The sequence below is a fragment of the Tachypleus tridentatus genome, chromosome 8 (assembly GCF_004210375.1).
Source record: "Tachypleus tridentatus isolate NWPU-2018 chromosome 8, ASM421037v1, whole genome shotgun sequence".
Classification (NCBI taxonomy): Eukaryota; Metazoa; Arthropoda; class Merostomata; order Xiphosura; family Limulidae; genus Tachypleus; species Tachypleus tridentatus.
The window spans coordinates 62,695,563-62,708,629 of record NC_134832.1 but is presented as its reverse complement, the minus strand read 5'-3'; the positions used below and the strand labels follow the sequence as shown (position 1 = coordinate 62,708,629).

The 13,067-nt window shown below is 32.1% G+C and overlaps 1 long non-coding RNA gene across 2 annotated transcripts; it reads left to right on the top strand.

Moving 5' to 3' along the window:
• The first annotated feature begins 7,743 nt into the window (after window positions 1–7,743).
• Window positions 7,744–12,859, top strand: LOC143222509 (uncharacterized). Of its 2 annotated transcripts, none has more exons than XR_013012282.1 (3): window positions 7,744–8,057; window positions 11,067–11,151; window positions 12,648–12,859. It is a non-coding gene; the product is annotated as an uncharacterized LOC143222509 (long non-coding RNA). The 2 variants fall into 2 exon arrangements; XR_013012283.1 differs by lacking the exon at window positions 7,744–8,057 and adding an exon at window positions 10,642–10,847.
• Window positions 12,860–13,067: the final 208 nt, after the last annotated feature.

Below are 13,067 nucleotides of genomic sequence, written 5' to 3'. Positions count from 1 at the left end.
ATAGGTTCAGTGACTTTAAAACATCCTTTGACAAGACAGGTTATTCTCCTTATCTCTGTTAAACTTAAAATTCACTTTAAAATATCACTCTCGTTATAAATAATACTCAAAATCCGTCTAACTTCACATTTTCTAACTTTGTATTTTTAAGATTGACCTTGACTCATGCTCATTGGGTACTCATATATATTTTTGTTCATTGAGTCCTCAAACTACTTATAAACTACGCGAGTGACGCTATAACTGAACACTACTCACTTAATGTAACGAGAAAAGAACACCAAAGATTCGAGAAACTTGGTGCCAACGATACTACAATAATTGAACCACACACACAATGTACGGCTTTTACCGAGTTGTTGTTGTTAATTAAGCACAAAGCTACACAATGGGCTCTCTGTGATCTGTCCACCACGGGTATCGAAACACGGATTTTAGCGTTGTAAGTCCGCAAACATACCGCTGAGCCACTGGGAGGCCTTTACCGAGTTAAGCAACCAAACTAGCCATAACTATTGTCTTTGAAATAATTACATTTAACTCTCTCACCAAATAAATCAAATAATAACTGTTAAATTAGACAGTCTTGTATATCCAAAAGTCTTGTTTGCATTATTTTCGAAGGATTAATATAAGTAAACACTATATTTATTTCCTTTTTATACTTTTTTCTTTACTTGTTTAATGCAGTATTTCAATACATATAGGAAGGTTATATTTATAATCAGATCTTAAATTCAGTGAGGTCCCAACTATAATATTTATTGTTTATCAATTATTGGCTGGTAATTCCTGTTTCCACTTGTATGTAAATTTTAAAGGAACATCAAAATTATGTAACAAAACTAAATTCAAAGGGTCTTGATAATATGGTTAACACTAGAATTACGATTTCTCTTCACCACTACTAGTTATTAATAATACTTGGAGAGCACTTGGTTTGAAACTATGCCACCTCAGTGAAATTGACTGACATCATTGTTTTGATTATTGTTATGATTAAGTTATTATATATTAAACAATAAGCTAAAGAAAGAAAAACAAGAAATTCAAACCTTTTGTTACAATATTTACAGACGTTTCCAGAACTTGTGACTCAGTCATTAGACAGATATTGTTGTAAAAGAAAACGCTGTATAGTATTTTAACATTGTTACGACCTATTCAGGAGATATTTAAAATATCATTTTGATGAACAATTGGTACATAGACAGTGGTATCATCTTTCTGATGAGTTTGATTTGGTTTGGCTTTTTTAAACATAAAACTATACAATTGTCCATTTTTACTCTCTTCACCACAGGTGTTCAAACTCAAATTTTAGTGCCCTAAGCCTACAAACGTACCGCTAAGCTATTTTAGGTAATTTATTTGAGGAAGGGGCAGATCTGTATCTGTGTATATATAATTGCCGTCTTTTTTATAGCCACTGCTACTTTCTGTCGGATAAGCATTATTTTTAATATACAATATACATGAAGAACATGTTTTTATTTAAATACAATGAATTTTTTTCATAGTTCTGCAATAAAAAAAAATTAGCTTGATTGTAATTATTTTCATGTCTTAAAAAAGAAAAATAAACTTAAAAGTAGTTTACGTTATGTTAACAGCTTATTCTTCTGTTTTTAAAACTAAGAAATTTTAATAAAATCATATTCTAAGCTTTATGAAAATAAACACATCTACAAATGATACTTATAAGGTAAATAATTAATTTTTAAGTATATTGTAAATATATGAAATTAACTCGTTTTCAACCATGAAAAGTATTTTGTTTCCATATTAACATTAAAAATATTCGTGAAAGCACTTTAGCTTCATAACATAAAACGTTGACAATTGATATATTTGAAAGCAAAGTTACTTCATATTTTTGAAAGCTCTCCATAGTATTTTTTTTTCCATTCCCTTTTAAAAGTTCCGCCTAGGAATAAAGTACTCGCCACATCCTTACCAGTGGTGTACAAAATAATATTTAAAACGCTTTTGTTTGTTTGTTGTGAAGCGCAAAGCTATTCAATGCCCACCTGTGATATCGAAACTCACTTTCATTGGTATAAACCCTTAGATTTAACGCTAAACAAAGGGGCAAAACGCTCTTAAGTAAGGAGTCTAGACTACTTATTCCTATGGTTGTTTTATCTTGTTTATTACCAGAAAGTTAAAGTTTCAATATATGTTTTACAATATCATTTATCCTACCATAATTGGTGAACTAGATAGCAGGACGTTTAATGAAGTTACAAAATCATTTCTCTTCTTGGTTTGGTCAATAGAATTGTTTTCAATGATATCTGTATTCGTCATTCTGTTACAGCAATTCAGTTTGAAATAAAATCTCACGTTATGGCAAGTATGAAATTAAGAAACATACTATAAAACACAGAAGGGTGGAATCTGTTGTGTTTTTTAACACGCGTGAAATTAATATAACACGTATTAACTGCTTTTTGGTAACATTTTATCTTTGTTTGTTTCTTCTTGCTTGATGGTTTGGGAAATTGTTATTAGAAGCGTTGCATAGTCTAAAAACAACGACTGCCTAAGCTAATAAAGGAATTAGGAAAAAAAAAACATAGAAGTGAGGAAAAACAAGACGGTTATACTTTTCACCAGTGCGTCATTTATTACGCTCGTCGTTTCGCTAGTACACAAATAATAGTGTATTTGTGAAACGTATAATTGTCTTGCTTTTCTTCAATTCTCAAATTATGTTTTTCCACCAAGTACCGACGGTTACGAGTATCAATTATATAAAAAAGTATAATGGATGAACCTTAGATACTCTAAGTGATACAAGTTTCAAACATTTATTTCCGTTGGTGCACAAAAAAATAAGTCTTTAACTAACAATGTAATAGCAATCTACGTATAAACATGCATATTCCAAAAGGAGTCAAGGTCTGATAATTTTGTTGTTCTGCATATCTAATGGTTGCTTTTTATTAGAGGAAAAGTAATTCATTTCCATTAATTCACCATTTTTAACTTCACATTCGTATTTTCTTTTAATGTGACAATAAGTTTGAAGTATTTGAAACAACGCCCACTAAGAACGTTTATGTAGGACATTCCCCTGAAGAAGTAATTTTTTTTATTTTACCAGCATAATTCATTGTCTTTAATTATACTTTCTGGGTTTTAGTAAGTCAAGGGACCAGCCTTTTTGTCATTAACAGCTAATTCTTTTTTTTACTTTTTTTCGATTACCAAACATTTAATATAGACTATAGATATACATTTAAAATGTAAATTCATGGATAGTTTGCCTTCAGTGTAGTTTAGAAAAAATAACCTAAATTTACTTGACGTGATTGGGAATTATTTGTCACCTTAAACTTAGCATCTGACAGCACTTGCTTTTTGGTTGTATAAATTGTCAATAGATGGCAACGCATCGATGTTACCTTGTATTACGTAAGCTGCACACAAAATGGTACGTCATTTGTTCTTGCCAGCTACTAAGGTGCTTGGTAATAGAGATAATACTCTATAGGTGTAATAATGGACAAATTGTCTTTCTCAAAATTGCAGAGAAAATTCCTTTCGATAACGTTAAGTTCTACTCCAGGGAAAATGTTATACACTACTCAGAGAATCTCGCTCTAAGATGACCAAAAAAAAGAATCATTGAAGAAAAGCTATGTGGCAAGATGTCTGAAGAAGATTAATTGACAATAAGTGAATGAAAAGCTTTCTTGAATGGTGCACGAACAAAGCCAACAATAATATATGGATTCTGTAAGTAAAATGTGAGATCAAATAAGTTGAGATATGAAGGATAAGAAAATCATATTGTAACAATAGTTGTTTAAAGATGGAACATGGCAAACGTCACTATGGAATTGATCCTTCAACTAGATTTAGGTATTCAAAATTTATCCTTCACATGAGTTACGATATCAAAGAGTAAAAAAAACAAACAGTTGAATGAAAATAAAAGCGGTATATGAAAAGAAGATAGAGATATCACATGATTCTTAATGTTTTCTTTTGCAAAAAAAAAAACTAAGATATGTGTATATTTTAAATATTTTTCAATATTCGTGTGGAGTACATTTTTTCACTAATTTTGTTGTTGAAACAGATAAATATTTCAGGAACAAAACAAAAGAAAATTTACATAGTCACAACAATATATAGTAAAAAAGAACAATGTGTTTTTCTTATAACAAAGCCACATCAGGCTATCTGCTGAGCCCACCGCGGGGAATCGAACCCTTAATTTTAGTGTTGTAAGTCTGTAAACTCACCGCTGTATAAGTGGGTGAGTGGCAAAGAACAACCAATAAGACATTTAGACATGAAAACCTTTTGTCTTAAACAGTGTATATATACATTCAATATAATCACACTTGTGAAAAAATAGGTTAAAATCCAGTAAAATTAAAAAAGCCGCTGTCAAAAGTTATAATCATTGTTAATCTCAAAAGAAGGATTTGGAGCCAAAATTAGACTTTAGCATTATTTGAAAAGGTTGTTTGTCCATATGTCTTCCCGAAAAATAAAAAATAAAATCATTTTTCAGTAGCTTTAAAGTATTCAAAATATTTTAGGCTTATCAATAACAAAACTACAAACTTGAACGTATTTTATTTGAGTATTATCTGTGGAGTATACTAAAAATACAATTTATGAGGGCATGTGCTTTCATTATTGTGGCCAGGTGGTTAAGGCACTCGACTCGTAATCGGAAGGTCGCGGGTTCGAATACCCATTACACCAAACATGCTCACCCATTTAGCCGTGGGGACGTTATAATGTTATGGTCAATCCCACGATTAGTTGGTAAAAGAGTAGCCCAAGAGTTGGCGGTGGGTAGTGATGACTCGCTTCTTTCCCTCTAGTCTTACACCCCTAAATTAGGGACTGCTACAGTATTTAGCCCTCGTCCTCGTGTAGCTTTGCGCGAAATTCAAACCAATACTTTAATTTATATATTTAAATGGTACTTGGTTGTGTTTTTGAAGCAAAAATTTCTAATATATTGTATCCTATTCCTTTAAAAATTATTAGTTTTGTTATGTTAAAAGCATGCAAAAAAAATTACGTTTCTCATAACTTTTATCTTGTAAACCTCTCTTTATTATAATAACTGTACCCCGCTGGTACAGTGGTAAGTCTAGAGATTTACAACGCCACATTCACCGCTTCGATTCTCCTGGGTAGACTCAGCCAATAGCCCGATGTGGCTTTAATGTAAGAAAATACATACATTGTAATAAATATTTTTCCGCATGAATAATTAATTTGGCGAGTTTGCTTTTTATAAATAAATATAATAACAGTAGACGATTTATAATGGTTTGGCTTGTTTTGAATTGCGTGCAAAGCTACTCGAGGGCTATCTGCTCTAGCCGTCCCTAATTTAGTAGTGTAAGATTATAGGGGAGGCAACTAGTCATCATCGTCCACCGCCAACTCTTGGGCTACTTTTTACCAACAAATAGTGAGATTGACCATCACATTATAACGTTCCGATGGCTGAAAGGGCGAGCAGGTTTGGTGTGACTGGTCGCCCTCAGATTACGAGTCGAGTGCCTTAACCACCTGGCCATGCTGGGACACTTTATAATGAAAGTGCGTAGTATGGTCGTTGTTCAGAATCACCTCTATAGATATAGAGTTGAGCACGCTGCAACAAAAAATTATTTTTGACGTACAAACTGGTTAGTTATAGCCGATGTAAAGCTGCGGGGAGCATATTTTGAATTTGTTCGGCGTTACGTAAGAATTGTGATACCACTGAAAGTTGATGTCTTTTATAAAGAGTATGTAACAACTTTCTACGACGAAAAATACTGATATCAAATTGTAAAAATGTATTACGATGGAGGATTTAAAATCTTTAAGACTGTGAAATATCTTGTATTTAATGGGAGTAGAACTAGGACCACTCACTAAAAGACCTGCAATAAGTCGTGCCCCAGTCGTGGTAAGGAAAGTACCATGTTTTGCAACAGATGAGAAGCAGCAACAGAAAGGTCAGTGATAAAAAATACTGTTCACGTCCCCAAACTAACAGTGCACAACATAATCAAAAAAGAGCTCGATTTGGAAAAATGGCCTATGACACGTATATACAAGTTTATTCTACAAAATATCCTTTGTACTGTTTCGTACTTTAAGATATACTGGTCAAGTATCCACATAATCTAGGGACTTTTGAATGCTCAGACTGCTGAAACGAGCATTGAGAAACCGTTGTTCTCACAAAGTGAATGGATTAAGGAACGTCAACATGAAGGAGGAGTATGTTTTGGATATGACAGTCTTACGATAGAGTCTTTTGCAATGATTACTGCGCCTTAGAACTTCTGTCACGATGTACGTTCGTCAGATAGAGGTTCAGAGTGTCTAAAGCTTGATCCCTAACGTGAAACTGATAACGTTTCACATTGGGGGTCCAAAGCTCGATTCCTGACATGAAACTGATAATGTTCCACATTCTTATTTATGAAGACGTTAACGTTATTATCGTTAGTCCTGTTATCCAGTTTAGAGTGAATTTCAGCTGACACATCACCTAACGGCTTTGGCCTACAAAAAAAAAAAAAAAAAAAAAAAAAGCGAGCATGTTCAAGGAAGTATCTCGCATATTGTTTGTTGCAAACCCTAACCACCAGGTCCTAAATATTAAAAATTTATCAAAATTTCCCAAATGCACAGAATTTCATAACCATTAAATTTGATGTTAAACAATTTTTACTTTGTTATTTTGGCATTAGAAACAAATACATTGACACCATGTTAACAGTTTCAGATAGGTTACTTTAACGTAAAGAACGATTTGAAGAAAACTGCACTTCAAAAAATCTAAAGTTTCTAGCATTTCAAAACTCATGCGCTAGGCCTTTGTTGTTTTTCCTTCTAAAATGAAAAATATGTATATCCGATAATACGAAATTATCTTGAAAATACACAGATTACGCAATTTGGTTTGTTAATTAGAGAACGCTATGAACGGAAACCTTATGTCTTTACAAAAACAGAAACATTACAAGTTTTTATGTAAATATAAACTCCAGATGCAGCGAATGTGACCCATAAATATTTGTGTTATTCAACGTACTTTCATTTAAATACTTAGGCCTGGCATGGCCAAGCGCGTAAGGCGTGCGACTCGTAATCCGAGGGTCGCGGGTTCGAGCCCGCGTCGCGCTAAACATGCTCTCACTCCCAGCCGTGGGGTCGTTATAATATGACGGCCAATCCCACTATTCGTTGGTAAAAGAGTAGCCCAAGAGTTGGCGGTGGGTGGTGATGACTAGCTGCCTTCCCTCTAGTCTTACACTGCTAAATTAGGGACGGCTAGCACAGATAGCCCTCGAGTAGCTTTGTGCGAAATTCCAAAACAAACAAACAAACATTTAAATACTATGTATAACTCTATTTTATTACTGATGTGACTGAATTTACCATAACATTTTGGTTTATCAAAATCGATCATGGACTTTTTATTAATATTTTACCAAGTAGCCACGCACTCAAACTCTTGGTCCATTGAATTGAAGTATTTCGTTCATGCAGGCAATTCAAAATGTATTTTCTTATGACACTGTGCTTAAGTTAGTATAAAAAAAAAGCAATATAAAAAATGTATTCTTTGTGTAACTGAAGTGTGTTTCTTTGTTTTTCGGTATTCAGTACTCCAGCGTTTGAATTGAGTTGATTGGATGTCGTGAGTTGTGATGACGTAACGATCTACCTTTTGTGTATAAAATGAGAGGTATAAGACTGAGTGATACGTAAGAGAAAACGTGAGAGCCAATCTGACATACCAGTCTCGTGTGCTACATACAGGTAACACTTTCAACATTGGAAACTCGAACGTGTCGTAGTGAAAGTCGTTAGATCAAGTGCGTTCTGTCCCCGAAAAAAGCTGTGTACTTCACAACACCACAAACATCGCTTCTATTTTATATCATATAACTACTAAATATATCATAGATTGTGACTCGAATCCATGATGAAAACCACTCTCGTGACTGTCACATTGTTGCTCATCCTGTTGGTGAGTAGCACACCAGTAAATTTCAGCTTTCGTGATACAGGTAAGTCAAACGTAATTCTTTAAGGTTCTGATTTCTTGGACGCAGCTTAGGAATTTGAAAAGATAAATTACTTCACTAGGAAAGATTCAACAAACGTTCTACTTTAGCGAAAAAAACAATTTGGAGTCTCTGCTCGAAAATTCATCTAACTACCCTAAACAAAGTCCCCCAAAACAAAACAATAAAATGTATCAAGAAATTCAAAAGAATGTCTAACAACAATATACGACTCATTAAATATCTATCTAAGTCATAGTTTTTACCAAAATTTCTCTGCCATCAAGATAAACGTGCAAATATCTATACTCACAATAGAAATAAGTAGCTTTGATCATGTTTTAAAATATTTTGAACTTTTCCCCAGTGGATTATAGATTGAGGTAACATAAATTTTCTTTGACATTACCAAATAACTGCAGAAAAAGGCGCCTCGGGAAAACCATACTAACTTACAGACACCACCACTTGTACTAGATGAAATGAATTATAGTTTGTTAAAAGGGTGTTAACTCATAAAACCTTGCTGATACATTTAGTAAGCTTTATCTTTAATTCGAACTGTAATGTGGTAGAAACCTATTCTTAGAGTGTCCCAGACTAATGTTTTAGTTATTTTTAGGATTATCATTTATACTTGGCTGTAGTTTAGATTTTGTGTTGCCTGTAAAATGATGATTAGAACATTGTTGATGATTCAGTTAATTAGCAGAATACTCTTGTTCTCGTCTATGTCTATTTCTTCACGTTCCCCGATGAAACAGCGACAAATTTTGCGATTTAATATGCTAACATCTTGGAGTAGATTATCTACAATGGATATCGCAGAGAGTCCAAGATAGTTTTGCTCTGAAAGAAAACTATTACTTCGCTTAAGGTCTTACTATAAAAACCGCGTAAATCTTGCTATTTATACAATACATATGTGTAAGCTCAATGTCTTTATAGGTCAGCTCTCCTGGTGACTCAATGATACGTCTGAGAGTTTATAACACTATAAATTGGGTTTCTTTGCATTCAGAAACAAATTAGGAACCGCTATTATAAATAACAAATACATTATAATAGTACTCAGACAGTGCATTTTTAGTTGCAAAGCGAACTTAATATTTGAGGAACAAATTATCCATTTGCTTGCAATAGCGGTTCATTTGTTGCTAAATACTTTTGTCAAACAGAAGTATAAAATCTAACCTCTGCCATACAAGCCAACCGAGCATCATTCAGTTTTAAGACGAAGACGGCCAAAAGGAATTCGTTCAGAATAATGGCGATTTAGGATAATTTTGACAGACCTTGTTGAAAGAAATTTCGCACAACTTCTTTAACGAAAAACAAAATAACAATGAAAAAATATAATATTGATAACAATATGAAATAATTAAATCTATGTAGATTGTATTATGATGGTACACTATTGGGAATTATGTTGTCCTTCTTATATTTATTCTTCATTGCATAAATGGCGTTATTAATTTGATAATCGCCAGGGAAATCATTTTGTAATGCATCGTGGATTTACAACAACTTCAATACTGCATCTTTTGGACTTTAGTGGTTTCTTATACATAATTTCAATTACCCTTTTTCAAGCTAATGATACAACTGTGCCCGTTGTTCTTTTCTATGTTTCGCCATCAGTACAGTTATATCTTCGATTCAGCTCGTATGTGAAATTGATTGGGAGATCTTCGAATAAGTTATTCTCTCATCAGATCCTGACATATGGTTTAACTTAATCGTTACACTTAAACCATCACATCACAACCATATTTCAAGCATGTTACACATGTTACATTTTCCATGATGAATTTCACAGTCTTCTGTTTTGTCAAATCAAAACAACCCAAAACTTTAGAAATCACTTTTTTAAAAAAAAAATTCACATCATGATGCGGGCTGACTTGTGTACCAAGTGTTAAAATTAAAGATAAGGCGTCAATTTATTTTTCACACTTTATATTCACACGCCTATTGTTAATGAAACTTGTCAGTATATTGTACATTTGTTATTGTTAAACTTATAAAAAAAACTGTCCTCGATCCCCAATCAGTTCGTCTCTAAATATTATTAAAACCGTTTTATTCTTACTTTGAACACAAACAAATTTCATTCTATGGCGTAATTTTAAGATGAATGGCCTCGCGTTGGTGCCAAAGAAGTGATTTATTTTTCACAATAAACATTCCAAGGCTTGAATGTAAATGTATAGATCTGTCATTGCTTTTTCAGCTTAACTAAATGATTAGCTGACTAGCTCAAACTACTTCAGTGAAACGGTTTTATTGTTTGTTTATTGATAAGCACAAAGCTACACAATGAGCTGTGTGTGCTGTGTCCATCACGAGTATCGAAATCCGTTTCTAGCGTTAGAAATCCGCAGACAAGCCACACTAGAAAAAAATAAAATTGTGTAGATCACCAACTTGCTTATTATTTTAAAGTTTAAAAGTTTTTCTTAAATTATGTTAAATGTCACATTAAAGGAAACACTCATAATCTAAAGTTTCAATAACTAATAAGTTTGAATGACATATGTCGAGTTTCTAGTTTTAGTTTACATGTAGTAGTACTACCATTTGGAAACGTACTTTAGTACAATACGCTACTTGCACTGTGTCCATAACTGGTTCAGATTCTAAATTCTTGAGTATTAGAATACAATCGTATTTGGAGACGAACTTTTCCAAGGGTTTTGTTATATTATGATCGATGAATAATATCATTATTCCTATTATCTTTTCTTTGGGGAGGTCTCATTCAGTAAACTATCTTCCCCCAGTAGTTTAGTGGTAAGTCTTTTAGCTTCAGATGCTGAACGTTTGGTTTCAAAAGCTGTAGTGGGCACAGCACAGATAGCTCAGTGTATTGCTTTACGCTTTATAACAACTAGTCAACAAAGTAAAAATAATAATAATAATAAACTGACAGTTATATCTAGATTTTAAATTCCAGTGATAATTATTTCTCAAATATTGTATCTCTACATGATTCCCTTAATACAAATACAGGTGGAGCCAGTGAGCCAAACAATATCCGTGAAGAATCAATGGAAGGAAAAGTATTTTCACCATGTCGAGGCCTAACTTGCAAACTGTAAGCTCAAGTAGGGTTTTTTTTTTTTCTCTTTGTGGATTTTTCTAACAATAAAATAGAAATTAACAAAAAATATAGATATAGCACAAAATAAGTGATTTTAAATAAGTTTTACGCAATTTTTTATAATTATACAATTAAAGCAGGTTAAGAGATTGTTGTATAAGTTAAAAGCACAGGATCTTTTACTGTGTTTCTCGCAAATTAACGTACCTTTTATTATATACATACATATAAAATATTGGTTTCGTTACCAAATTGTGAATAATAATATATTTGTTCTGTTTCGTATTGATTGTTTCCCCACTATTGTATAATATTTGTTTGTCGTATCATAAGATATTTTACAATGAGATAACTTTATGAGACCATCTGTAAGCCATCCTTCATTTTTTGTAAGTTATTGTTGAAAAGCATTCGACGAGCGGACTGATCGTGAGTTACAAAATGATAGATTATGGTACTTTCACCTGTTTCAAGAAATGATAATTTTAAAACAAGTTTGAAAGTGAAATAACAGGAGTTTTGAAATATCTGTGTATGTCTTAGAGAATATAGAAGGCAAAGTTGTCATATCGAGATTATATAAAACTTGGGATTCCGTTGTGCTTTATAATCTGGTTATCTTACGATGTTGAGGTGGTTTTCATAAACAATCAGGAGTGATATTATGAAGGCATAATATTCTAGAGATTTAGAATCTTGTTATTTTATGATGTTGAGGTGTTTTCGTTAAATAATCTAAATTCATAAGATGGTGACGACTTTATATCCAACTGCTTTGGTTCTGAAGTATCACGTCAAACTGTTTGGAGTCACGTAATAATGATGAGAACTTTATATTATATTAATTTAGATTCTGGTTACTTTGTGGTTTTGAGGTGTTTTCGTTCAAAACTTGAGTCATATAAAAATTATGACTTCATATTCTGGTGCTTTATGATGTTGAGATGTTTTCGTTAAACAATTCGGAGCCGTTTTATTAATGATGATTACTCGTTTAAATGGATTAAAAAAAAACAGTAACCACACATTTCACAATTTATAACTTCGTAATTTAAGGTCTGTATTTATAAATAGTTTAGTGACATCACTAAAATAAATCAATAAAATAACACTTTTTTTTGTTTGGAATTCATTTTCTCTAACGTTTCAGTTTCATTGCACTGCATTGTTTCAAACAATAAAGTCCACATTTGGTATAGAAAGGAATTATTCTTATGAAACTTTGGATCAAATAGAAACAGATAATAAAAAACACAGTTAATTAGATACTTCTGTATGATACTTATATTTAAATGTGCTCAGTTATAATACTATAAGTATTGATTACATGGACTTTTTTTCTAATTTTGTTGAATAGCACATTTCTTTGTATCTCAATTACAAATTTATTATTGCATATTATTTGTAAAAATATTTATAAGTTTCTATGTTCTATTTACAATTTCTGATAAATTTACTAAATAACTAATTATTGATATTCATCTATATAGAAAACGTCGTCAAATGAAATTTCCTGAAATGAAACATTTCGTCGACTTTGATAAGGGGCAAAATCGTCTGGTAGAAGATGGCTCTGCTTTTTACAGTGGATGGTGAAAGTAAACTTACTATATTGAGAAGAAAATTCTATAAAATGTAAAAAAAATATACAAACTTAAACAAATTACTGATGTAACTAATCAATAAATATGCATATAAATGACTTAATAATTATTCCAACAATTTGGGCAAAAATCAAAACACTCATCATTTTAGTGTATTTAAACATTGAATTAATCGAATTATAAGATTTCTCCAATTGCTATTCAGTTTAAGATTTTTTTCACTTTTGGATACTTTTAATTAGTAAAAACAACTATTATTTGGGATGAAAATTATTCCAAACCAAAGAGTTACATAAACAGTTGTTT